The sequence below is a fragment of the Gossypium hirsutum genome, chromosome D11 (assembly GCF_007990345.1).
Source record: "Gossypium hirsutum isolate 1008001.06 chromosome D11, Gossypium_hirsutum_v2.1, whole genome shotgun sequence".
NCBI classification, from domain to species: Eukaryota; Viridiplantae; Streptophyta; class Magnoliopsida; order Malvales; family Malvaceae; genus Gossypium; species Gossypium hirsutum.
The window spans coordinates 12,259,345-12,284,985 of record NC_053447.1 but is presented as its reverse complement, the minus strand read 5'-3'; the positions used below and the strand labels follow the sequence as shown (position 1 = coordinate 12,284,985).

The window sequence follows — 25,641 nt, the reverse complement described above, 5'->3', positions numbered from 1 at the left end:
GTGTGTTATTGACTGTCTACATTATTGGTGGATCCAAAACGGGAAATATGAGCGCCTTGACTAGCCGTTGTCAATCACTGTTCATTCATTATACTAAGGTCAGAGGCGGCGTTAAGCTCTCATCTCATTTTTCTTTTCCTTCCAACACCCGTCCTACGTTGAATGAAAGGTCCAAACTCCAAAATACTTGATTAAAGCAGAGGTATTGCATTAGAGTACCGTCATGCCCTGATTCAAGAATCGTACCCACACCCGATTTAGCAAGACAGTCCTCTTCGCTATTCACAGCCCTGGAAACCATCGCTTGGAATATGTCCAAAACAAGTTTACAAACATTGCTGATTTGGGTAGGCCCATTCAATCACAACTTTATAACAACTAATCAATTTAGTCAAAAGGTATACATTTTTTAATTAACTCCAAACTTAAAATTATATATAATTCAAAAATAAAATTCTTAAAATTTTAGATAATTATGTCATAATAGAATTTAAGTTTAAGAATTAAAATTACAAAAAAAATAACAAATTCAAATATTAAAATAAACCAAAATAAAAATCAACCTAATGCCTAATTCAAGGAAAAAAATACATTAACCCAAGAATAATATTTCATTTTGACTTCAAATATTGAATTTCTGACTTTTACTTTTTGACTAAGGAAACCAATCTTATTTTACCTCAATTCCATTGTACAAAGTTATTTTTTTAAATAAAATATATACATTTCAAAAGTGCTGAGTAATTATTGTGAAATTATTTATTCAATAATTTTGAAAGTTTCATATTATTAAGAAAATTCTAGAAGAAGATAGGATGGGTGTGTTCTATACAAGTTAAACCAAATAAATTAATTTATTAGTAACTCATATTAAAAATAATACTCAACTCAAATGTAGCATTAATTTATTAAAACCACAAACTTTAATTATTTTAAAAAATAAAAATTAGTTCAAGCTGCACAATAAATAGTTTTTATTTCAAGTTTAATTTATTAATAAAAAATAAAAAATTTATAATTTATAAATATAAATATAAAAGTATGAGTTTAGAAAAAATTTTAAACCGACGAATATCATTTTTATTGCCTGTTATAGTGTTGAGTTTGTCATTTTAAATCTTTTTATTTGATATTTTTCACATTTTTAAGTTAGAGTTTCAGTTTCATTAAAATAATTAATTTAAAATTTTGCTTAATAAGAAAATATACCAGGCTTATAAATAAGCATTCTAATTCTATTAAAAAAAGTTACTAAATGAATTTATATAATACTAAATAAAAATACGAATTTTATATTATTAATTTTTTTTTCAATTAACAAAAAATAAAACATTACATTAATTTTGTTTTAGATAGTAAATTTTTATATATTTTTTTATAAATAATTTAACAATGATTAAAAAGTTCTATTACCACTATATTTGAATTGTTAAAATAAATTATATATGTTAAATAGTTATTAATTTAAATAATATTACTTTAAGTTAACTACATGAAGCAAAATTATGGTGTATATTGAATTTGATAAAAAAAATACTTTAATTATGATTTGAATTTTTATTATCCTAATATTTGAATTGTTATATAAGGGTGTGTTTAATAAATCAATAAAGATTTTAGATAGGTTAGACAATCATTTTAATTTTTTTACTTAAGTGTTGTTTGATAAATTGAAAAAATTAAGTATTGAAAATTTAAATACTGAATTTAAATTATAAAATTGTTTGATTTATTACTTAAAAAAATTGTTGAATAAGATAAAGTAAACAGGTACATACTTATCACGTAATGTAAAAAAAAATTAAGTTGACTTTATTTTATTTATAAATTAAAATAAATTATTTTTTAAAAGAAAATTTTAGATATTTAAATTACCATATTTATATTTTATCTAAAAGCATTTAAAATGATATGAAATATTATATGACTAAGATTAAAATTAAAAGATAAATAATGTCTTAAAAATCAATACTTACTTTCATCATATATTTATCAAATAAATATATTTTAATTGCATTGGAGGAGAAATATAATATTTAAAAGGCTTCTCTAGAAAGCCTTTGCTGTGCCTGTAGCGGAGAGTGTGGCAGATGGTTGGTTCCCTCATTTCACTCCTTTTCTCCCGCCCACAAATTGGTATGCTTCTGTAATGCTTTTTCCTATTATATCCCCAAGCATTAATTTTTTGGATTTGATGGATGCACGTACATTGCCTCTTATCTTTGCCTTACTTAACTCCTCTACGTTTCTTGCAATCCAAAATTAAATTGGGATGTGAATGGAAAACAATTTCTCCTTACCGAAACCCTAGAATTTGGATCTTCAATTCCCCCAGAAGAAGTACGAAAACAAAACAATACTCAATCCCGGCCCTACATGACAATATGAATATGGTGTTTCACTTGCTCTGGTCCCATACATCATGCGACCTTCTAGTTCCTTGTCTGCTCTATATTTTCGTATTCTTGCTTCTCACCCGTTTCCATTCTTTTGTGCAAAAGCGAAATTATTGTCCTAATAATTACAACATACATACCAGGCACAAAAGGCGAAGGGTAGGTTTCTCAAGTCCCAACACCGCCCCCTCTCAAGAATAAATAAAATATAAGCGAATTTTCTATTTTCAAACTTCAAATCCATATTTTTCTTTTTAGAATGTAATATAAGTTCACTTTCTTCACATTTATATTGCAATATTCATTTATCCACCTTTGATTCAAAATTCAATTTGCTAGGGTTTGCTTCATGATAGTAGCAGCTATATCCATACATATGGTTTTTATTTTAAACTAGAATCAATTATTTTAATTTAAATTTTAATGTTGTAATCAATATTGACTTGTATCACTACAAAATTTTAATTTTTAAATTAAAAAATATTTATTATACTTAAATTTATAATGTATATATGATATTAAAAGTATTTTTAAAAGAAACTTGAAAGGTTATATCAAAATATAACTGTAGTAAGTAGATACTAATACCGGAAAAAACCCACGTGGCGTATTGACTACCTTAATTTGGTTGAAAGTTTTCTTCAGAGTTGGTAACAGCTAACAATTTACCCACCTGCGCTTCCCACTCACCCACGTCTTTGTCCCCAAAGTTGGAAGTTGGAACCACCTTTTTCTTTGCTGTTTAATTTATCAATTATTACATTTTTACATCTTTTCCACCGTTATATTTATCTACACGTTAGAGTTGAACTCTCTCTGCTAACTAAATTACTGAATGACCAACGTCTTAAAATTGAAGTGGTATTATTTTTTTTTTAATTTAAACAATTTAATTTTCAAGAACGTAGTTTTCGCATCCACTTCTCGACAACATACCAATAGAAGCCTTGCACATTAATCACCACTTTTAACGATACCTACCCCTTGACTAGCCTAGCTTACTTTAAACTCACCTATAAGGATTTCATAATTCAATATATTGTTGTTGAGATATAATAAGTAGACACTTCATAGATTTCGGAGTTCAAGGTTTAACTAATGAATCAAGGAAATGGGGGGTCATAGATTGAGCCCCAAAACTGTGAAAGGGCAAGGGCTTAATGCGCTTTGGACTACCGCATCAAATCCTGGCGAAATGTTTTGTTGTTGCGCTACCAAGCATGCATTAACTTCAAAAGAAGGCTGATGAGATTTTGCTTTTCTTTGATCTGATTCAATAAACCATAGCATTCATAAAGTGATACAGAGGGCTGTGCTCAAGCAAAGGAACACAGCCGAATACATCTTATCATAAGCCAAGTTGTGGGTCAATTTTTGCCCCAACATTTTCTACAGAACTTTATATTAGACATAGAGGCATTTGTTGATTCACTTCTCACCTTTCGAGTTTAGATCAGTTGCGCATTTTGAATTTATGATGAGAAATGATCAGTCATCAACTCCATAAAGAAAGCTTCCATCACTTCATGGATTCAGACTCCATATATTAGTTCATGAATCTAGTTCAAGAGTCCATTCACGGGTCTAGTTCATGAATCTGGATGATGTATTAGATCTATATGTCATGGGTTCTATTTTTCAGATTTGAGCTTAACCATATTCCTAATAGACTTTCAATCGTCTCTTGTCAACGAGCTATTGGTTAAGGTGGTAATCTTCTCATCTTCTAAAGATGAAAATCCCAAGTTTGAAATTCGAAAAACTCATTTATTAAGAGTGCTGACTTTAAACACTTCTGATCCAATAAAAATTAATCCCAAATTATGTGTCACCAAGGACAAAAATGAGTTACCTTTTGGTCGAAGACAGGGGATTAGCAGAAGATGAGAGGTAACCACTGTAAAAACTAATTAAGCGGCAATTAAAAACAATAGTTGGTACAAAAGTTGCAATGGGGCTGAGCGGGATCATTTGATATTTGCAGAAATTATGAATCATGATGCGAAGGCCCTCAGCCTAAAAATATAATTGGGAAGACATGAATTAGTGATACTCTTCTCCAACATTGTGTGCATTTGGAGTTTGCATCTCTTTGCAGCCGATGCGACTATAAATGGGACGTGACTGAAAAAGAGCTCCATGAGCAATTGTCATGCATATTAAACTAAGAATGTTAGATGGTGATGCTGAGGCATCTGCCATCTTCGCCTAACCTTCTTATAAATTGGTTGCTGCCAGTGCCAGCCCAAGATTTTTAATTTCTTCATGATGGTTTCGGCCTTTCTGGTTGGGTCAGTAGGGTGGATCTATTCGTAGGTAATGTCTAGAATATGGAAGGCCACCCCACTAAGCAATTAAATGAGTAAGTCTTAGATTCGTTTCGTCGTTGTGGCATTGGCCCAACAAATGGGCAGGCCACCCCACTTGATGATTGTTGGATGACAAAAAAATGGAGATTGTTTGGCAAATAATAAGCAAGTCGGATACAGATAATCTTTTCAAATTCAATCATATTAAGCATGGAAGAGGCACCTGCACCGCACATCACCTTTGCTCGCATAGCTGCCGTGCTTTACATTGGTTTGGTTCTCAGTGGAATCTCCACTTATTGTTTGTCTCTACTTTACTGATTTTAATAAAACTTCTTTTCTTCTCATTATATTAATTTATAATTTTATATAACTTTAAAGAGATTAAATGCAATTTTATTATTTTTCTGGGCAAAGGCTGCCTCTGTAGTGCAGGATCTGACACTTTTAGAGCAAAATTAGAGGACATCATATTTTGATGGGTAAAAGCATCGATTTTGAGTCCTCCTCTTTCATGTGTATGGAAACAGTAAGGTGCTAAAGCCAAACATTTTGGAAAATTTTATAGTTTACTATTGACGGATATCTATAAATTTTTTGAAGCCTCATAATATGATTTTACTTGGAGTTGTAAAATAGCATCCCCTCTATATCTAAAATTAATTTTTTATGCTTTTGATTTAAATTATCCGGATGTCATTTATCAATTTGTATTTACTTATTAATCCGTCTAACTTCTGAATGATAAAAGAAGGTTAGTTGTTTTTTCACGGCTTTGTTTGTCGCAACGTGCCAAATAATCAAATTGATTGATGATGAGGGGACCTCCATTTGTTCTTAAACCCAAAACCCCAATTCCTTCCTTGTTCTCATCGTTTCTCCAATGCGTTTTTCTAAAAGATGTCAACACAATGTACGGATGTATGCCTCCTTTTAGAAGATATTCATTTTTCCTATTATGCTTGTTTTTAAGTATATCACTATTACGTGTATTATTGCTAAACACATCATTGGCTATCCAGGTAAATGCACATAACCTCTAATTTTTTATTTAAGCAAAAACATCACCAATTTTACCGTGATGTGGGGCTCTTAACACTTCATTAGGGATGTCATCAAACACCTATAAACTTATCTTTTAGCTTAAAGTTAATTTAGTCAAGCAGTCAGTAACTTGGTTATCTTCTTTAAGAACATACCTAACCAACTATTGACATTCAGTTCGCATGTGACATCTTCAATCTTTTTAGTAAAAGAATAACACATGTCAATATGATAATGAAGATGAGACATTTAAAAAGAAAACCTAGGTGGAAGAAAAGAAAATGGCCCTAAAAGGCAACTTCCCAAGATTAATCATAAAATGAGTCACCCTTATATTCAACCTTAATCTCCATTTACGACCGAGTTAGGTTCCTGCCTCTCAATTAAAATGAATGACAAAATTAGGGTCCACCAAATTTGAGCTAATTCCGCGTAATATTCTGCCTCTGCTTTCAATTATTATTTTATACAATAAGACAAAAAAAACCTACTTAACTACATAGCTAGGATTGCAATACTATGAAAACTGATGATATGATTCACTCCACATGATTTCAATTATAAACCCTAGTTTTATATTACTGTATACAAATTGTCTTGTCTTTCTCAACTAAATATAGAAAGATGAAGATGTTAGAGGATTGATCCAATTTGGACTGACAGAACAGCTGTTTTTCGTTTTATGGAGAGAACATGGGAACCACTCTCATAAACATAAAAGTGCTTTACTCCCAAATCAACATTATTATTTTAAATAAATAAATCCGATAATATAATATAGTAGGGACTAGGGATTTTAAAAGATATGATTTTACCCATTATTTAGTGCTTTGAAGTTCCCAACAACGTACAGTTTTCGTACACATTATTAAAATAAAATAAAAAAGAGAGTACATTGAATCAACCATTGAGCTCTTTCTATTTCGCTTCAATGACTCAAATGATAACAAAAAGAAATAAAGCCAAATCAATCACGGAACAAACAGACAATATAAAGTGGGGAAATGGCAACATTCCCCACTATCACTATGGTTTGTCCGTACATTCTGTTCACTCATGTCAACCAACCATATTTCTAAACCTCGTTATATAATATAAATAAGCGTTTTCTCCTAACACTTGGTCTGTAGCATCAAAATATCAGACAACTGTGATCATATTGTATGATTAGAGGATATTAAAGCATGAGATAGAAGAAGCACCCAAACTCCAGCATTACATGACATTGCAACTTAATTCTTCTACCAACCATTAGGGTTTTTGCAGGCCTTTCTGCAATGGACATATTTATAAATGCCACTTTTTTGAAATACTCCATTTTATAAGTATAACCCTCCCAATAAATAATCACAAACAACTAACCCTTCCCTTCACATTGATTCCGAAGAAATTTATGATTATTATGCTGTTTAAAAAATCAGATGAAATGCCAATGAGTTATTGGTTTAATTGTAGATCAGGTGAAGGTTTTGGGTACAAATTTCATCGTGTGATTACTATAGTAATATGTATTGTACAAGTTTTTAGAATATGTATTTGTATTTGTACATTGATTGTACCATACTTGTTATTGTTATGTAAATTTTAAGTTATTTTCATTAATTCAAATGTAAACTATTTATTAATTTATTTAAAAATATGAAATTAATTATAAATTGAATAAAATTTTAATCTAGCTTGGTTCAAATAATTGCAGTTTGTGAATAAAAAATTAAACGAAACTAAACCGAATGAAACACATTTAAACAATTAAACCAAAATCGAATCAATTTTAATAAAAACAATTTGAAATTGAACCAAATATTATGATTCATATCTATTTTTGCTATATCCTAATATTCAACCCAGGATAAGTATGGAAGGCCCACTAAAAATATAGAGCCTAAACCCACAAGGAAGCAACCTCACGACATCTCGCCCTTATAAATTACGTAACTTTCGTTTTGCCCTTAAAACCTCTTCAATACCCTCACCTAAGCACCATCTTCTTGAAACCCACACAATCCAAAAGAGATATAAATTGAGAAGACCTTCTACAGGCACCTATAAATAAATCACATCCAACAAATCCCTTAGCTAGTCCTTTCAGGTCAAGTCCAACAACACCTTAAGTTTACACTCACCACTCTGCTACGACGCTTAGGCTCAAAAGATAAGGGCCATCACCCCTATAAATACCCCTTGATGATGGGTAGAAACAGGCCAAAATACTTACAGCATGTTTGGTTAGGTGTAATGGCATAACCATTACATCTCTATTTACGTGGGCCCCACCTATTCATATGTTTGGTTGGGTGTAATGCCCTATTACGGGCTTATTACATTACGTATGTATTCCTGCTTAATGACTGATTTCTATTCCCTGCCCAAAGTTCAGTTTCGCTTCCGTTTAGCCCCTCCCGATTTCTATGCCCTGTTTTACCCTCTCATTTTCCCAAGCCGAAAGCCACCTCCAGAACTCTCCCTCCCAACATCAAACAGAAGCTGCCAACAAAGTCACCTCCACCGCTCCCGTTTCACTTTCATTTGATTATTTTGTCGACCAAAAACAGACTTGTGTTCATCAAGCTTCGTTCCATTAGTTCCATCGATTCTCCCACGTTTCCCTTTCAGAGGTAATTTCCCTTTCCCTTCCATCGATTTCTGCTTCTTTTTTTTTTATCTGTGATTCATTTATTCTCGTTCGTTTGTTAAAATCGATTTTTGTTCGCTTCTTCTTCTTCTCGTTCGTTTCCTTTTGCTGAAATCTGCAATATTGATTCTTTTCTTATGATTTCCATTGGGCTTTGATTTTACTGTTTGTATTGCATGTTTGATTTTCTTATTTGATTTCCTTGTTAACCTCTTGGCTGATAAAAAAAGATCAGATTTCTTTGTAAAATGGGCCATGCGTATCATTTCAATTCTCTTCATTTTCCAGGTACACTTCTACTACCGATGGCAGTCGTATTGGTTTATATGCAACCTAGGCTACAAGTTTTCACTTCTTTATGCAAAACTTCCTTGAAAGCCGTTGTTGGTTTTTGAAATGACCATGGGAGGTCTGCTATTAACTATGTTCTATACAGTAGGTTTTTGTTTAAATACCTGGAAATTGCTTTGACTCTTATTTTTCTTAAAATATCCGTGTCTGACACATTCACATATGAGTATGAGTATACTGGTGGCTATTCTGAGGGAAGTCGAACTGTTAAACTTTTCTGGGAGGTATTAGCATAATGGAAGTTTAATTGATTTTTCTCATGTTTGACTTAGTTCCTCAAATGTTTTAATCATGTAAACTGCTGCATGAATACAGTTCTATTTTAAATTTCATTTTATGAATGATTTTGAGCCCAAAGAACGTTGTATGCTGCTAAAATTTGTGACCAGCTATTCGCGAGCTCCTTTACTAGGGTTCAAATACTTGCAGCCGGCTTTCACAATTCATAAGGTACGCTGTTATATCTGTTAAAAGTTTTCCCAATTTCTACTTACAAAAAATAAAAGGAAGAAATTTCCCAAGATTTAAAAGAAAAATCTATTGTAAAGGGCAGGGGTGAACGATAATTGCAAATGGAGAAAGGGTACACGACTATCCTAAAATCTCATCTACAACTGAAACTAAGTCAGGAATCTTCTTGACCTTGTATAGGTTGCAAGTGATGCTCCTCTTTGGGCTGCAATTGGAGGTTCAGATGTGGAGCAACTTCCATCAGCTTCTACATGTTATAACACTATCAAGGTACAATAATGGGGGATGGATGCTCTCCAGTTTAATAATTACTATGTTTAAAGGCTCCATAACAACATCAAACTTCAACACAAGTGATTTTTTATTGTCTCGTATCTGTGTTTTCTTGCTCTATTGGATGGTTACAGCTTCCAACATACAAGCGGTCAAGTACTCTGAAAGCAAATCTTCGTTATGCAATTAATTCTAATGCTGGATTTGAACTTTCTTAAGGACCTGAGATTTTTAACTGGCGCAGGTGAACTTCCTTATTATCTAAATTCATTTCTATTTGCCATAAGGATTTTAAGATATTAAAAATTTTATGTATGTCCGTGCTAAAGATCAAGTGTCTTTCAAGTTTTAATTGACATATAGTTTATTTATGGTTTACCATTATCACTAGGCTTTGTAACCATGTCCAAGAGAGGCTGGTATATGTCGAAGACCCCAAGTTTAAGACAAGGCAATCTGTCCTGTAGGCTTAGTGACGTGCTGTTCAGTTTATTGTTGAAGGTAATGGCATCTTGGTTTAACCTTGCAACACACTGATTACTTTCAGCACCAAATAGGGTGATGGCTGCAGGTAAACAACCTGTTGGTGGTAAGGTTGTTACTCCAATCCTCCTTGCTCCCAGTCCATACAGATTCTGTTTCAATCATAAAACAGTTGTGTGCTTTAAAAAAACCAGTATGTAAAATCATGTTAAAAGTTCGGTTCATTTCAATGAAATTGTAACAAATATACTAAGACTGCTGAGTTTTTATTAATAGCATTGATTTATTTGAACCATGATTTTTGTTTATGCAAGCAACCACCGTATTTTGGGACCAGAGTCCTTGGCTGCACCAGTCGAGGCAAAGAACACTGATGAAAGGCCGTGCTGAATTTGTAAGTCGGTCACCAAGAGTGGATTCTAAACAGAAGATGTGGAATAGTCCGAAGACTGCCCCAGCATGGACTAACTCTCTTGTGAAAGGTTATTATGCTAAGCTTGGTGAAGGTGCTATAGATCATCAAGATTACTATTCAACCTTTCACAAGACAAACCTCTAGAAGAAATTCACGGAGCAATAATGAGAAGATTTCAGTCAGGAATCTACTCGGAAAGCCATAGTGGAACTGGCAGCTTCTCCGGAATTCACAAATTGGATGATTGAGCATACTGACAGGATAAAACTCCTTCCACGTGATGATAGTTCAGATGAATCAGTGGGAAGTAAATCTAGTTCAGACAATGAAGATGAAGAAAGCCACAGCTGGTTCAGATTATTTTAACTTGTAGGAACCGGGTAGAAAATCGAAATTGTTCATGAAGTATGCGTGTTTGACGTAGGGACAAATGCATGATCCGGGAAAATTTAGAAAAATTGAACATAGTCATGCCAGTAATATATTATTTGATACTTCCATACCTTGCTTGCCGGATAACATAGGTATTTGACCTCTTTCATGTATCTTAGGAAATTTAGTCCCTGATTTAGGGTTGATTTACTATTAACATTTTCTTTTTGACTAGTAAATAGCTTGCCTCATGTTAATTTTCTGAAATGAAATTCTATCCATTTGATGTCGGTGAAAAAAATTTGCGTGAGTCGAAAATAATTCTGCAGATGATGCTGTAAGAAATAAGGGTATTTGTTTCATTTTATTAACTAGCTTTAACTTGTAGAAGGGACTTCTTAAGTATATTTTTCATAACTTCAAATTAGAAAAATCATTATAATTATAAAAAATTAACTGAGTTAATGTTGTATCAATTTATTTACGGATTTGGCAATAAAAAACTGGAAAAGTTGCCGTAAAAAAATTATGTTGGTCCTTTTTGTTAGTTTTAAATTATTTACACATTGTGTAAATTTAATTTTAATATTAAAAAATTAATTCTTTATATTTATAATTTTTTCAATTTAATTTTAATTTTGAAATCTTTATTTTAAACTTAAACAATATAAACTTAATAAATAAAAGTTTATTGGCTAAACTTGTTGAATTATAATTTAATTTCTTTTCATTCATCATGTGTTATAATTTTATACAGTGTTGAGCTTTTGGTTCATGATATTGAAATTAATTTTAATTTTATAAAGTGTTCACCTTTTGATTCATGATATTAAATTATATTTAATAATAATTATTTTAAATTATATTTTATAGTATTATATATTATGATTTTAGTAAATTCATACAAGAATATTTAATATTAACAATTTTATTAAATTATATTTAATAATAATTATGTTAAAATATGATTAAATCATTTATTATTTATATTAATAATCTTATTAAAATTTAATAATAATAACAATAATCATTTACCTAACAAAAATTCTACTAAGGGTATTCTAGTCATTTTAGTTTTTCTTCTTATGCTATTACACCTCTATTCCATTCATCCAAACACAAGAATACCATTACGCCTCTATTCTATTCCATTCAACCAAATAAAAGAATTACCTATTACGCCTCTATTCCATTACGCATCTATTCCATTACATCTTTATTCCATTATAGCGAACTAAAAATGCCCTTAACATTTTCTACCTAACCTCTACGGCTCTACTAGATTACCAACCATTTCTTGCAACTAATGATTCTTTGCGATTCATTCAATGTGAACCACTATCATCGATTCTTCACACCTTATTCAATATAAACCGTACTTATCAATCATCCCCACCTTTATGTTATAACATTTTTCGAGTTTTTCAATTTTTTTCTCAACCATACGTACACTCCTACTACCTATATTTGTAACACTATAATATGCGGGATTTGATAGTGAGACCGTGAAGCCCCGACTCTAAATAAAAATACACTATAGTTTGTACCAATTTTAGCCCTATTCACATCTCACTAATAATATATACAAATAAATGTCTCGATTCTTTTGAATTATAATCAAGTCCAAATAATTGATAATGCAAATATATACTTTGAGTCTTTGATGGGATAAAAAAGGCAATACAGTTAGCTTTCTCTATAATAACTATGTAACACCAGACCGAATGGCTGGACGACCGACCCGTCATGATTTTGACTATCATCGTAAGAGAAAATAAATTAATAACTAATCAATAATTTCATAGGGTTTTGCTGTGAAATCATAATATGATAAAAAATATTTTGATAATATTAACATTTTTATAATAACCTGTCAAACTAGCTTCATGAGTCTAATTACAATTTGAACTAGATTTGAAAAGTTCTTATACAAATACAAAAAAAAAATTTAAACTACACGTTGCTCCAATATCTACACATGTGTCGCCCCGAAGAACCTAACTGTTGTCACGGTGTCACTCCATAGAGTCGATAAACTGTTGTCACGGTGTCGCTCTAGCGAGCCAGTTGACAACATTCCACGACTTACCATGCTCCATTGTCGTCCCTTATCAAACCGCCCATTCCTTAATTCCACCAATTATTCCTAACTTCATCTACCCAGTCAAGGTAAAATACCTCCGTACTCCCCAATACACTATATTCATGCATTTCATACAATTCATTGTGCTAGTTACTATCACATACATTACATCATGCATCTATTTGTTAATTCCCAACCATACAACATTAAACAAAAACACTTGCAACCATATGCATACATAGCTTACTTATCCTCCATATTCATACACGACCAAGGTTTTAGACACAACTCAAAGCAGACATAAATGTGGTTCAAGCAAGCAACACACCATCAACAATCACCCAAAAGTCGAGCGTTGAAATTCACCTAGCTCTCTTTATTCTCGACAGCTTAGCTTGTCCAAACGCCAAAGCCTCCTTTGTCCTGGTAGCTAAGCATAACAACCAATTATCGGTTAACTCAAAGGTATTCAAACCTTAAAACCCCATAATCCATAATTATATAAAAACTTTTCGAGAATTCTTACTTCTCTTTCCTCTAACCCATGAGTACAGGGAGGCCTAGGACTTACTAGTTTATCGAATTCTCGACTTCCCAGACTTCGAACCTCATATTTACCACTTTATGCAGAGCTTTCTCGAACTCTCTCTTTTTCTTTGGACCAACCGAAGAAGACGTTGCAGACAATAAGGAATTTACCAGCTAAATTAAAGAGACTTCTTTCCTTTCCACACACAAATATTCATAGCCAAAGTTTGCACGATCTCTTTAGTCATGATCTCCTTAGTCCATTTTTGCAAATCACTACTAATTATTTTGTCTCCCACTAGGGAGATAGTCGGTTCCAATCTAACTAAACCAAAATTGAGATCCAACTAATCACAGTTCAACCACTAAAAGTTTTGAATTTTTGAGTGAAGCCCATTAATTTGCCAATCCATTCAATGAAATCCTAACTTTCCTTTAATTTTGGGACTTAAAGGAAAACCGAGTGTGACATGGGTCTCTTCTTTCTTGGTTAGCTAAGCATAAGAACCATATAAATATCAAAACAAATATGCATATATGTAAAAAAAACCTTAATTCTTATGTATGCAGAGGAGTTATAAATGTTAACTACGACTTAAATCATCGTAGTTCAAAATAAATCATACTGAAATCCTCAAATTTTCCTTCCTTTATCTTAAATCGAAAGGTACATAAGAGTTAGAAATAGTACCAAATTGTTAAATTCTCAAATATTTAAGCTAACACCCTAGATTCTTCCCATCATGCAAATTGCTTCTTAATTTTCTTTTTTTACAGAATGAACCATAGAAGAAGATGAAAGAAAGAAAAGTGAATTACCAGAATGAAAGAATCCTCCTAATATATAATCTTTCCACTACCGTTCCCCTAAATCCCAAGTCGGTCAATACTATTAATACCCTTAATCATAATGTTTCCCATTAAAAGAAAACTCTTAGTTCTAATGTAACGAGACTAAACTTGAATTCTAACTATTTACCAATCAAACCACAAGACTCTCATAATCACACTAGGACCTGCTTAACCAGAAGATTTTCTAATTAAATACTCAGAAATTCTGTTATACCAAACCTTTAACATTTTCGGGTGTGACAAACCACCCGCTATAACAACATTTTGCTACAACAGACAAGTTTTTAGAATAATTTTTTATGTTTTATTTTAATCCTCTATAACAGCTTTTTACTTATAACAACAACATCCATAGTTATGAAGTATATATATTTTTAATTAAATTAGCTCTCTATAACAACATACTATCTAAGTTTTAAAGTAAAATTATAGTTTTTTATATAAACAAGCCTATTAATTATCATTTATTAAATGAAAATGATCTTAATTAAAAAATTAATCAATAAAATGATTAAATTTCACATGAAGAAATCGATTAATCATATTTTATTAAATGAAAATAATATTCAATGAGTGGAGTTAAAGATATAAATTCAAAAAATTGTTAAGTTCCCTAATTAAATATTCTATTATGAATTTGGAACATTGTAAACTTATAAATTGATTACTTGATTTTAGTAACTCATGATAAATTAATTAATTAAGTTCGATAAATCATATTGATTAATTGAACTTTTTAGATTTATGAACTTTATAATTAATCATGTGAAAGAATGTAAAATTAAAGATGTATAAAAACAATAATACATGTCTATTATACGTCTTTTAATTTTGTTGATTTGATTATCACTTTCTTTACTTGATGAAAATTCGCTATATGAATTCTAAGGTAAGCTTAAACGATTATGTGACAGCCCAAAGTTGACCCTAGTCGGGAAGTGGTTTCGGGACCGCTAAACCGAGTCACCGAAATGTTTGAATGTGATACTTATTGTCTAGAATATGTAATTATGAATGTGTGAAAATTTCAAGCTTCAATTTGGTTGATTTCATGTGAATTTAGTCAATAGGACTTATGTGAGAAAATTCTAAAATGTGAAAGGTCAATGTGTGAGGACCTATTAGTGCATGTGGACAAAGGGGGGACTTGCATGTCAAATTCCCCCCTAATGAGTAGTGGCCGGCCATGACAAGGAATGATGGGCAAAACATGTCATGAAACATGTTTTGTTAATGGAAGAATAAAATAAGGAGTATGGGTAATAAAGAAATGGAAACAAAAGAAAAAAAAAATAAAATGTGTGGTTGCCCCCCATTGCCGTGAGCTAAAGAGAAGAAAGGAGAAAAATTTGTGTTCATCCTTTCTCACCTTCATTTAGCCTAAATTAGAAAGAAAAACAAAGAAAAACAATTTCTCATCCTTTGGTTCATCCTTGGCCAAAAATTTTAAGGAGGAAAGAAGAAGAAAGGTGAAGAGATTCGGCCATGCATGTAGCTAGGCTAAGGTATGTTTGATGATGTTCCATGAGATGCATGCATGTTTTAGTTGTTAGCTTGAGTTCTACCTAGCCCATGGTCTAAATCTTGCTTTGTGATGGAAATGGCACTTGACCATGGATGCATCATTCTTGGTTGATGTTTGATATTGTGGTGATGAGGCATGAGGATGAGTTAAGATTCGGCCTAGGTGGAGGTTGTGTTAATGCCATTGCATGCAAAATATGAAGCTTGTTAATGATGCATGTGATGATGGCTTGATGATTCTTGAACCTCCTTTTTAGCATTTTTGTGTGAGCACATATGTGCATTGGTTGCTAAATGGAGAAGAATCGGCTAGCAAGATGTGTGCTAAGGCCGAATGTAACTTTGCATGTTGATGAGCAATGCATGTGTTAAATCGATGAAAAGGGGGAGGATGCTTTACTAGTGTGTATATGTGTGTATTAAGTGTTGAAATCGACCCCAAAAATAGACATGCATATTCGGCCAAGGGGAAAGAAATTAGCTAATATGTTGTGTTGATGCATGATTTTTGCATGTATGAGACTTTAATGTCTAATGTATAAATATGGGCTAAGTGCCTTGTGTTCATCTTTTTGATGCCTAAATGATGAAATCAATTTGTTTGTTTGATTAAGCTCAAGAGCAAAGGGGAAATAAATCCGATAAAGGGAAGGAAAAAGTGGTTGAATAGCTAGCGGAATCGTTCGACAACACCCGAGGTACGTTCTTGAGTAAGAGAGCTTAAATTACAATGTGATTAAATCATGCTCTATGTGTGGCTATTGAGCCGAATGTGCAAGGACGATATGTGCCTTGTGTTTGAGTTTCGCAAATGAAAATGAAATATGAATGTGCATGATTAATTGAATGCTGTCCGGGCTAAGTCCCGAAGGCTTTGTGCTAAGTGAATATATCCGGACTAAGATCCGAAGGCCTTTGTGCGAGATACTAAATCCGGGTTAAGTCCCGAAGGCATTCGTGCGAGTTATTAAATCCGGGTTAAGTCCCGAAGGCATTCGTGCGAGTTGTTAAATCCGGGTTATGTCCCGAAGGCATTGTGTGAGTTACTAAAACCGGGCTATGTCCCGAAGGCATTTGAGCGAGGAGCTATATCCGGTTAAATCCCGAAGGTACGTGATTTGGTAATGAATGAGCTTGCTGTAAAATTCCAGCGAATACTCGAAAAACATCCCAATATGGGGATATGTTACGTATGTGTAGAATTTAATCGAGCCCTTACAAATAAATGTTCGCTCAGTTGATAAACGAGCTACCGGCCTTCGGCTAAGTTAGACTATTGTGTATGTACATAAGGGTTGTTAATGTTGTGAAGCAAGTTTGATATCGGTAAATCGCGTATTATGAAATATTCCGTTTAGCTAAATGTGTGTTATTCTTTGTTTATGCTGGAATTTCTTGCTCAAAACTTACTAAGCATAAATTGCTTACTTCGTTCCATTGCTCCTCTGTTTTATAGATTTTTTGGTTCTCCAGCTATCGGACTCGGGATCTTGACGTCGAAGTCGCCCACACTATCAAAGGCTCTTATGGGTACTCTTTTGGTTGAATTTTGATATGGCATGTATAGGACGACCCATTGTTGTTTTTCGAGTACTTTATGTGATGTATAAGTTTTGGATAGCCATGTGAAAATGGCTTATATGTGTTTAAGTATAATGTTATAATCATTTAGTGTGGATATGCTTGACAAGGATTGGCCACGGGGATGGTCAATCACTTTCATAAATTGTGCTATGTATGCAAAAAGGGCTAGTTGAACCATGAAATAGGTAAAGCCTACCTTAAAGGTAGATGCTGACAGCAGCAGTGACGTAGATTTGGAAAATCACTAAAAATAGTAGGAATGGAATTAAATAGTGAATAAATTATGTAAACAAACCTTGAAGAATCTACTTTCATAGGAAAGTAACGAAACAATCATATGGACAGTACAGTAAGAGATATTCGGGTTCTTGTGGAACAGGGCCAGAACAGTTTCTGGATTCCCTGTTCCATCTTTGGAAATTCACTATAAATTGACCAGAGATAATTAGGGGTCATACCATATATGTATGGATTCCTCTCTGAGTCTAGTTTCCATAGAAACAAACGGCATCAGTATTGAAGCTCTGTGCAGAGAGATATCCAAGTCGTAATGGGAAAAGGTCAGTGTAGTCGACCCCTGTAACATGGGAGACTTTGACTAATAAACTGTACTAATTGGCCCGACCAAAAATTCTAGAAAAAAATACATAGGTGGGGACATGAGTCTAGTTTCAGGGAAAAATCACTAAACTGATTTTCGAGTTGTGAAACTCAAGATATGATTTTTGAAGCGACTAGTACTCAGACTGGGCAGTGTCTGGAAGGAAATTTTTCAAAGTTTGTTAACATCTCGTGTCCGACTCCGGTGTCGGTCTCGGGTTCGGGGTGTTACATTTTATTGGTATCAGAGCTACGGTTTAGTCGATTCTAGGACTACCGTAATGTTTTGGGTCTAGCTATACATACCATTTTATGTGATTACTTGATAGTGTGGTGATTTCTGACAATTGTAAATGTGTTTATTTATAGTAATGGATCCCGATCGTGACCGAGAGGTAGCTGATGATCTTGAGAGTGTAGCGCCTGCTCCCGCACAAGGGACAGTGCCGGCAGACTCTCAACCTAATGCTAGTAATCCGAATGATGAAGCTAGACAAGCATTCTATAGCGTGATGACTGATTGGTTTAACCAATACATTCGAACTAATATGGCTGTTCCACAACCTCCATTCCCGACAAATACTACCCCCGCACCTACAATACCACCGGTAACGGACCAAATAAGGTCAAATAAGCCCCCAGTTGACAGAATCCGAAAACATGGGGCTACTGAATTTAAGGCTATGGATAGCGATGATGCCGAGCAAGCTGAATTTTGGCTGGACAACACTATCCGGGTACTCGATGAGCTATCTTGTACACCCGATGAATGCCTAAAGTGTGCTATCTCCTTGCTACGTGATTCTGCCTACTATTGGTGGAGTACTCTGACTTCTATTGTGCCCCGAGAGCAAGTAACTTGGGAGTTTTTCCAAACTGAGTTTCGGAAAAAGTATATCAGTCAGAGATTTGTTGATCAAAAACGGAAGGAATTTCTTGAGCTTAAGCAAGGCTCCATGTCGGTTACTGATTACGAGCGAAAATTTGTTAGACTTAGCAAATACGCTCGGGAATGTGTTTCGTCCGAAGCTATTATGTGTAAACGCTTCGAGGATGGGCTGAATGAAGATATAAAAATGTTCGTTGGCGTTCTTGAAATACTAGAGTTCGTGGTACTTGTTGAACGAGCTTGTAAAGCCGAAGAGCTTAGAAAAGAAAAGCAAAGAGTTGATGAGGGAACTGGAGAGTTTCGTAAAAGATCCTCGGGAAGGTTTCTTCAACAGACATCGAAGAGATTTCAAGATGATGCGGGCCAGTTTAGAGGCACTTCGGGCCTTTTTGGACGAGATCGTGATCGACCCCCTGTGGGTACACGAGGCACTTCGATCGCCAGTGTTGGGAATGAACGTCGAGACAGGACGAAATGTCGATATTGCGGTAAATGGCATTCGGGGAGTTGTAGATTTCCTGACCGCTCCTGTTACAAATGCGGATCAGTTGACCACTTCATTAAAGATTGCCCGAGGTTGTCGGGACAGAATGCAAATCAGAGTGGGAGACCGGGTGCTACCACTGCTCGAGGTAGACCATCTGGAAATATGGGCAATGCTAGTGGTGGTCAGAGAGGATCTAGAGATGATATAACCAGATCCGAAGCCCGTGCGCCTGCTAGAGCTTATGCTATACGTGCCCGCGAGGATGCTTCTTCGCCTGATGTTATTACCGGTACATTCACTCTCTTTGATACTAATGTAATTGCTTTGATTGACCCCGGTTCTACTCATTCTTACATATGTGAAACCTTAGCATCCAGTAAGACTTTACCTATTGAGTCTACTGAGTTCGTAATTCGGGTGTCAAATCCCTTGGGTTGTTACGTGCTTGTCGACAAAGTGTGTAAGAAATGTCCCCTGGAAATTCGAGGTTCCTGTTTTCCGGCGGACTTGATGCTTTTGCATGAATTTGATGTTATCCTTGGTTTGGATTGGTTGACCGCGCATGATGCGATTGTGAATTGCAAGAGCAAGACTATTGATTTGAGGTGCGCAAATAACGAAGTAGTCTGAATTGAGTCTGCGGACTTGGAGGGGATGCCAGCTGTAATATCAGCAATGTTGGCACAGAAATATGTAAGAAAAGGGTGCGAAGCATACCTTGCGTATGTACTTGGTGACAAAGAATTAGAAAAGAAACCCGAATCTGTGGCGGTGGTTTGTGAATACCCGGATGTTTTTTCGAAAGAATTACCGGGTTTACCACCTGTTCGGGAGGTAGAGTTTGGTATTGAGCTTGTACCTGGGACTACGCCGATTTCGATAGCTCCGTATCGTATGGCACCAACCGAGTTAAAGGAGTTGAAAGCTCAGTTGCAAGAACTGACGGATAGAGGTTTCGCTCGACCAAGTTTCTCACCTTGGGGTGCACCAGTATTGTTCGTGAAAAAGAAGGACGGAACCATGAGGTTGTGCATTGACTATCGTCAGCTGAATAAAGTGACGATAAAGAACAAATATCCGTTGCCGCGCATCGATGATTTGTTCGACCAACTGAAGGGAGCCTCAGTGTTCTCAAAAATAGATTTGAGATCGGGCTATTATCAGTTGCGAATCCGAGATTCAGATATTCCCAAAACTGCCTTCAGAACGAGATATGGTCACTACGAATTCTTAGTGATGCCGTTTGGGCTCACTAATGCCCCTGCAGTATTTATGGATTTGATGAATCGGATCTTCAGACCATATTTGGATCGGTTCGTAGTGGTGTTCATTGATGACATTTTGGTCTATTCAAGAGACGAGACCGAACATGCTGAGCATCTGAGGCTAGTGCTGCAAATTTTGCGGGATAAGCAGTTATATGCTAAGTTCAGTAAGTGTGAGTTCTGGTTAAGAGAGGTTAGCTTCTTGGGTCATGTGGTATCCGCGTCGGGTATTCGAGTTGACCCGAACAAAATTTCAGCCATACTTGACTGGAAACCTCCGAGAAATGTTACTGAAGTTCGGAGCTTTTTGGGGCTCGCCGGTTATTACCGACGATTTGTCAAAGGTTTCTCGATGATAGCCACACCAATGACGAAGCTACTTCAAAAGGATGTTAAGTTCGAGTGGACGGAGAAATGTCAGAAAAGTTTCATCCAACTGAAAACTCATTTGACTGAAGCTCCAATTTTGGTGCAACCCGAATCAGGTAAAGAGTTTGTCATTTATAGTGACGCATCCCTACTTGGGTTGGGTTGCGTATTGATGCAAGAAGGTCGAGTCGTGGCCTATGCGTCGAGACAATTGAAGCCTCACGAGAGGAATTATTCGACCCATGATCTCGAACTAGCTGCCATCGTGTTTGCTTTAAAAATATGGCGACATTATCTGTTTGGTGAGAAGTGCCATGTATTTTCGGATCACAAAAGTCTCAAATATTTGATGACTCAACGAGACTTGAATCTGCGACAAAGACGTTGGCTTGAGTTGTTGAAAGATTACGAGCTTGTCATTGATTACCACCCGGGAAAGGCTAACGTGGTTGCGGACGCCTTAAGCCGGAAGTCATTGTTTGCTTTACGAGCGATGAACGTGCATTTGTCTGTTCTACCAGACAATGTGTTAGTAGCTGAATTAAAAGCTAAACCATTATTGACTCACCAAATTCGTGAAGCTCAGAAAGTCGATGATGAATTGGTTGCAAAATGGGCTAAGTGTTTTCCGAACGAGGAATCGGAGTTTCAAATTGATGATGATGATTGTTTGAGGTTCAGAAATCGTTTGTGTGTTCCAAGGAATTCGGAACTCATTTCGATGATTCTGAACGAAGCCCATTGTAGCCGAATGTCAATTCACCCGGGGAGTACGAAAATGTACAACGATTTGAAACGTCAATTTTGGTGGCATGGTATGAAACGGGACATCTTCGACTTTGTTTCGAGATGTTTGATATGTCAACAAGTGAAAGCGGAACATCAAGTGCCTTCAGGATTACTCCAGCCGATCATGATACCCGAGTGGAAATGGGATCGAGTCACAATGGACTTTGTGTCCGGACTGCCCTTGTCAGCAAGTAAGAAGGATGCGATATGGGTTGTTGTTGATAGACTGACTAAGTCGGCTCATTTCATCCCCGTACGTACGGATTTTTCATTGGATAAACTAGCTGAATTGTACGTTTATCAAATTGTGAGATTACACGGGGTACCTGTTTCTATCGTGTCGGATAGAGATCCGAGATTCACCTCACGATTTTGGAAGAAATTGCAAGAAGCTCTGGGTACCAAGCTGCATTTTAGCACTGCTTTTCACCCCCAAACCGATGGTCAATCCGAGCGGATAATTCAGATACTTGAGGATATGTTGAGATGTTGCATCCTCGAGTTCAGTAGTTCATGGGAACGGTATTTACCTTTGATTGAATTCGCTTACAACAATAGTTTTCAATCAAGTATTAAGATGGCACCTTACGAGGCTTTGTACGGTCGTAAATGCCGTACACCATTGTTTTGGACCGAGCTCGGTGAAAGTAAAATTTTCGGAGTTGATTTGATTAAAGATGCTGAGCAGAAAGTAAAGGTAATCCGTGAAAGTCTGAAGGTAGCCACGGATCGTCAGAAGTCGTACGCAGATTTGAAACGAAAAGACATCGAGTATCAGGTGGGAGACAAAGTGTTCCTTAAGGTTTCACCTTGGAAAAAGATACTCAGGTTCGGCCGTAAGGGCAAGTTGAGCCCAAGATTCATTGGGCCGTACGAAATCTCCGAACGAGTTGGTCCGGTTGCGTATAGATTGATTTTGCCCCCGGAGCTTGAAAAGATTCATGACGTCTTTCATGTTTCGATGCTTCGACGCTATCGATCTGATCCATCGCACATAATTAGCCCATCAGAGGTTGAAATTCAAGTCGACATGAGCTATGAAGAAGAACCGATGCGTATCCTAGCTCGTGAAGTGAAGGAATTGCGAAACAAAAGAGTTCCGCTAGTAAAGGTGTTATGGCTCAAACACGGGATCGAGGAAGCTACTTGGGAGACCGAGAGCTCGATGAAAGAACGATACCCAAACCTATTTACCGGTAAGATTTTCGGGGACGAAAATTTCTTAAGTGGGGGAGAGTTGTGACAGCCCAAAGTTGACCCTAGTCGGGAAGTGGTTTCGGGACCGCTAAACCGAGTCACCGAAATGTTTGAATGTGATACTTATTGTCTAGAATATGTAATTATGAATGTGTGAAAATTTCAAGCTTCAATTTGGTTGATTTCATGTGAATTTAGTCAATAGGACTTATGTGAGAAAATTCTAAAATGTGATAGGTCAATGTGTGAGGACCTATTAGTGCATGTGGACAAAGGGGGACTTGCATGTCAAATTCCCCCCTAATGAGTAGTGGCCGGCCATGACAAGGAATGATGGGCAAAACATGTCATGAAACATGTTTTGTTAATGGAAGAATAAAATAAGGAGTATGGGTAATAAAGAAATGGAAACAAAAGAAAAAAAATAAAATGTGTGGTTGCCCCCCCATTGCCGTGAGCTAAAGAGAAGAAAGGAGAAAAATTTGTGTTCATCCTTTCTCACCTTCATTTAGCCTAAATTAGAAAGAAAAACAAAGAAAAAAAAATTTCTCATCCTTTGGTTCATCCTTGGCCAAAAATTTTAAGGAGGAAAGAAGAAGAAAGGTGAAGAGATTCAGCCATGCATGTAGCTAGGCTAAGGTATGTTTGATGATGTTCCATGAGATGCATGCATGTTTTAGTTGTTAGCTTGAGTTCTACCTAGCCCATGGTCTAAATCTTGCTTTGTGATGGAAATGGCACTTGACCATGGATGCATCATTCTTGGTTGATGTTTGATGTTGTGGTGATGAGGCATAAGGATGAGTTAAGATTCGGCCTAGGTGGAGGTTGTGTTAATGCCATTGCATGCAAAATATGAAGCTTGTTAATGATGCATGTGATGATGGCTTGATGATTCTTGAACCTCCTTTTTAGCATTTTTGTGTGAGCACATATGTGCATTGGTTGCTAAATGGAGAAGAATCGGCTAGCAAGATGTGTGCTAAGGCCGAATGTAACTTTGCATGTTGATGAGCAATGCATGTGTTAAATCGATGAAAAGGGGGAGGATGCTTTACTAGTGTGTATATGTGTGTATTAAGTGTTGAAATCGACCCCAAAAATAGACATGCATATTCGGCCAAGGGGAAAGAAATTGGCTAATATGTTGTGTTGATGCATGATTTTTGCATGTATGAGACTTTAATGTCTAATGTATAAATATGGGCTAAGTGCCTTGTGTTCATCTTTTTGATGCCTAAATGATGAAATCAATTTGTTTGTTTGATTAAGCTCAAGAGCAAAGGGGAAATAAATCCGATAAAGGGAAGGAAAAAGTGGTTGAATAGCTAGCGGAATCGTTCGACAACACCCGAGGTAAGTTCTTGAGTAAGAGAGCTTAAATTACAATGTGATTAAATCATGCTCTATGTGTGGCTATTGAGCCGAATGTGCAAGGACGATATGTGCCTTGTGTTTGAGTTTCGCAAATGAAAATGAAATATGAATGTGCATGATTAATTGAATGCTGTCCGGGCTAAGTCCCGAAGGCTTTGTGCTAAGTGAATATATCCGGACTAAGATCCGAAGGCCTTTGTGCGAGATACTAAATCCGGGTTAAGTCCCGAAGGCATTCGTGCGAGTTATTAAATCCGGGTTAAGTCCCGAAGGCATTCGTGCGAGTTGTTAAATCCGGGTTATGTCCCGAAGGCATTGTGTGAGTTACTAAAACCGGGCTATGTCCCGAAGGCATTTGAGCGAGGAGCTATATCCGGTTAAATCCCGAAGGTACGTGATTTGGTAATGAATGAGCTTGCTGTAAAATTCCAGCGAATACTCGAAAAACATCCCAATATGGGGATATGTTACGTATGTGTAGAATTTAATCGAGCCCTTACAAATAAATGTTCGCTCAGTTGATAAACGAGCTACCGGCCTTCGGCTAAGTTAGACTATTGTGTATGTACATAAGGGTTGTTAATGTTGTGAAGCAAGTTTGATATCGGTAAATCGCGTATTATGAAATATTCCGTTTAGCTAAATGTGTGTTATTCTTTGTTTATGCTGGAATTTCTTGCTCAAAACTTACTAAGCATAAATTGCTTACTTCGTTCCATTGCTCCTCTGTTTTATAGATTTTTTGGTTCTCCAGCTATCGGACTCGGGATCTTGACGTCGAAGTCGCCCACACTATCAAAGGCTCTTATGGGTACTCTTTTGGTTGAATTTTGATATGGCATGTATAGGACGACCCATTGTTGTTTTTCGAGTACTTTATGTGATGTATAAGTTTTGGATAGCCATGTGAAAATGGCTTATATGTGTTTAAGTATAATGTTATAATCATTTAGTGTGGATATGCTTGACAAGGATTGGCCACGGGGATGGTCAATCACTTTCATAAATTGTGCTATGTATGCAAAAAGGGCTAGTTGAACCATGAAATAGGTAAAGCCTACCTTAAAGGTAGATGCTGACAGCAGCAGTGATGTAGATTTGGAAAATCACTAAAAATAGTAGGAATGGAATTAAATAGTGAATAAATTATGTAAACAAACCTTGAAGAATCTACTTTCATAGGAAAGTAACGAAACAATCATATGGACAGTACAGTAAGAGATATTCGGGTTCTTGTGGAACAGGGCCAGAACAGTTTCTGGATTCCCTGTTCCGTCTTTGGAAATTCACTATAAATTGACCAGAGATAATTAGGGGTCATACCATATATGTATAGATTCCTCTCTGAGTC

The 25,641-nt window shown here is 35.5% G+C and overlaps 1 long non-coding RNA gene across 4 annotated transcripts; it reads left to right on the top strand.

The window, feature by feature from the left end:
- Positions 1–7,700: 7,700 nt before the first annotated feature.
- LOC107912429 (uncharacterized) lies at positions 7,701–10,985 on the top strand. 4 transcript variants are annotated; one of them, XR_005921099.1, is made up of 6 exons: positions 7,723–8,364; positions 8,670–8,816; positions 9,122–9,182; positions 9,384–9,473; positions 9,611–9,720; positions 9,868–10,985. It is a non-coding gene; the product is annotated as an uncharacterized lncRNA (long non-coding RNA). The 4 variants fall into 4 exon arrangements; XR_005921100.1 differs by having other exon boundaries at positions 7,724–8,364; positions 8,670–8,790; XR_001688153.2 differs by having other exon boundaries at positions 7,701–8,364; positions 8,670–9,182.
- The last annotated feature ends 14,656 nt before the right edge of the window (positions 10,986–25,641 follow it).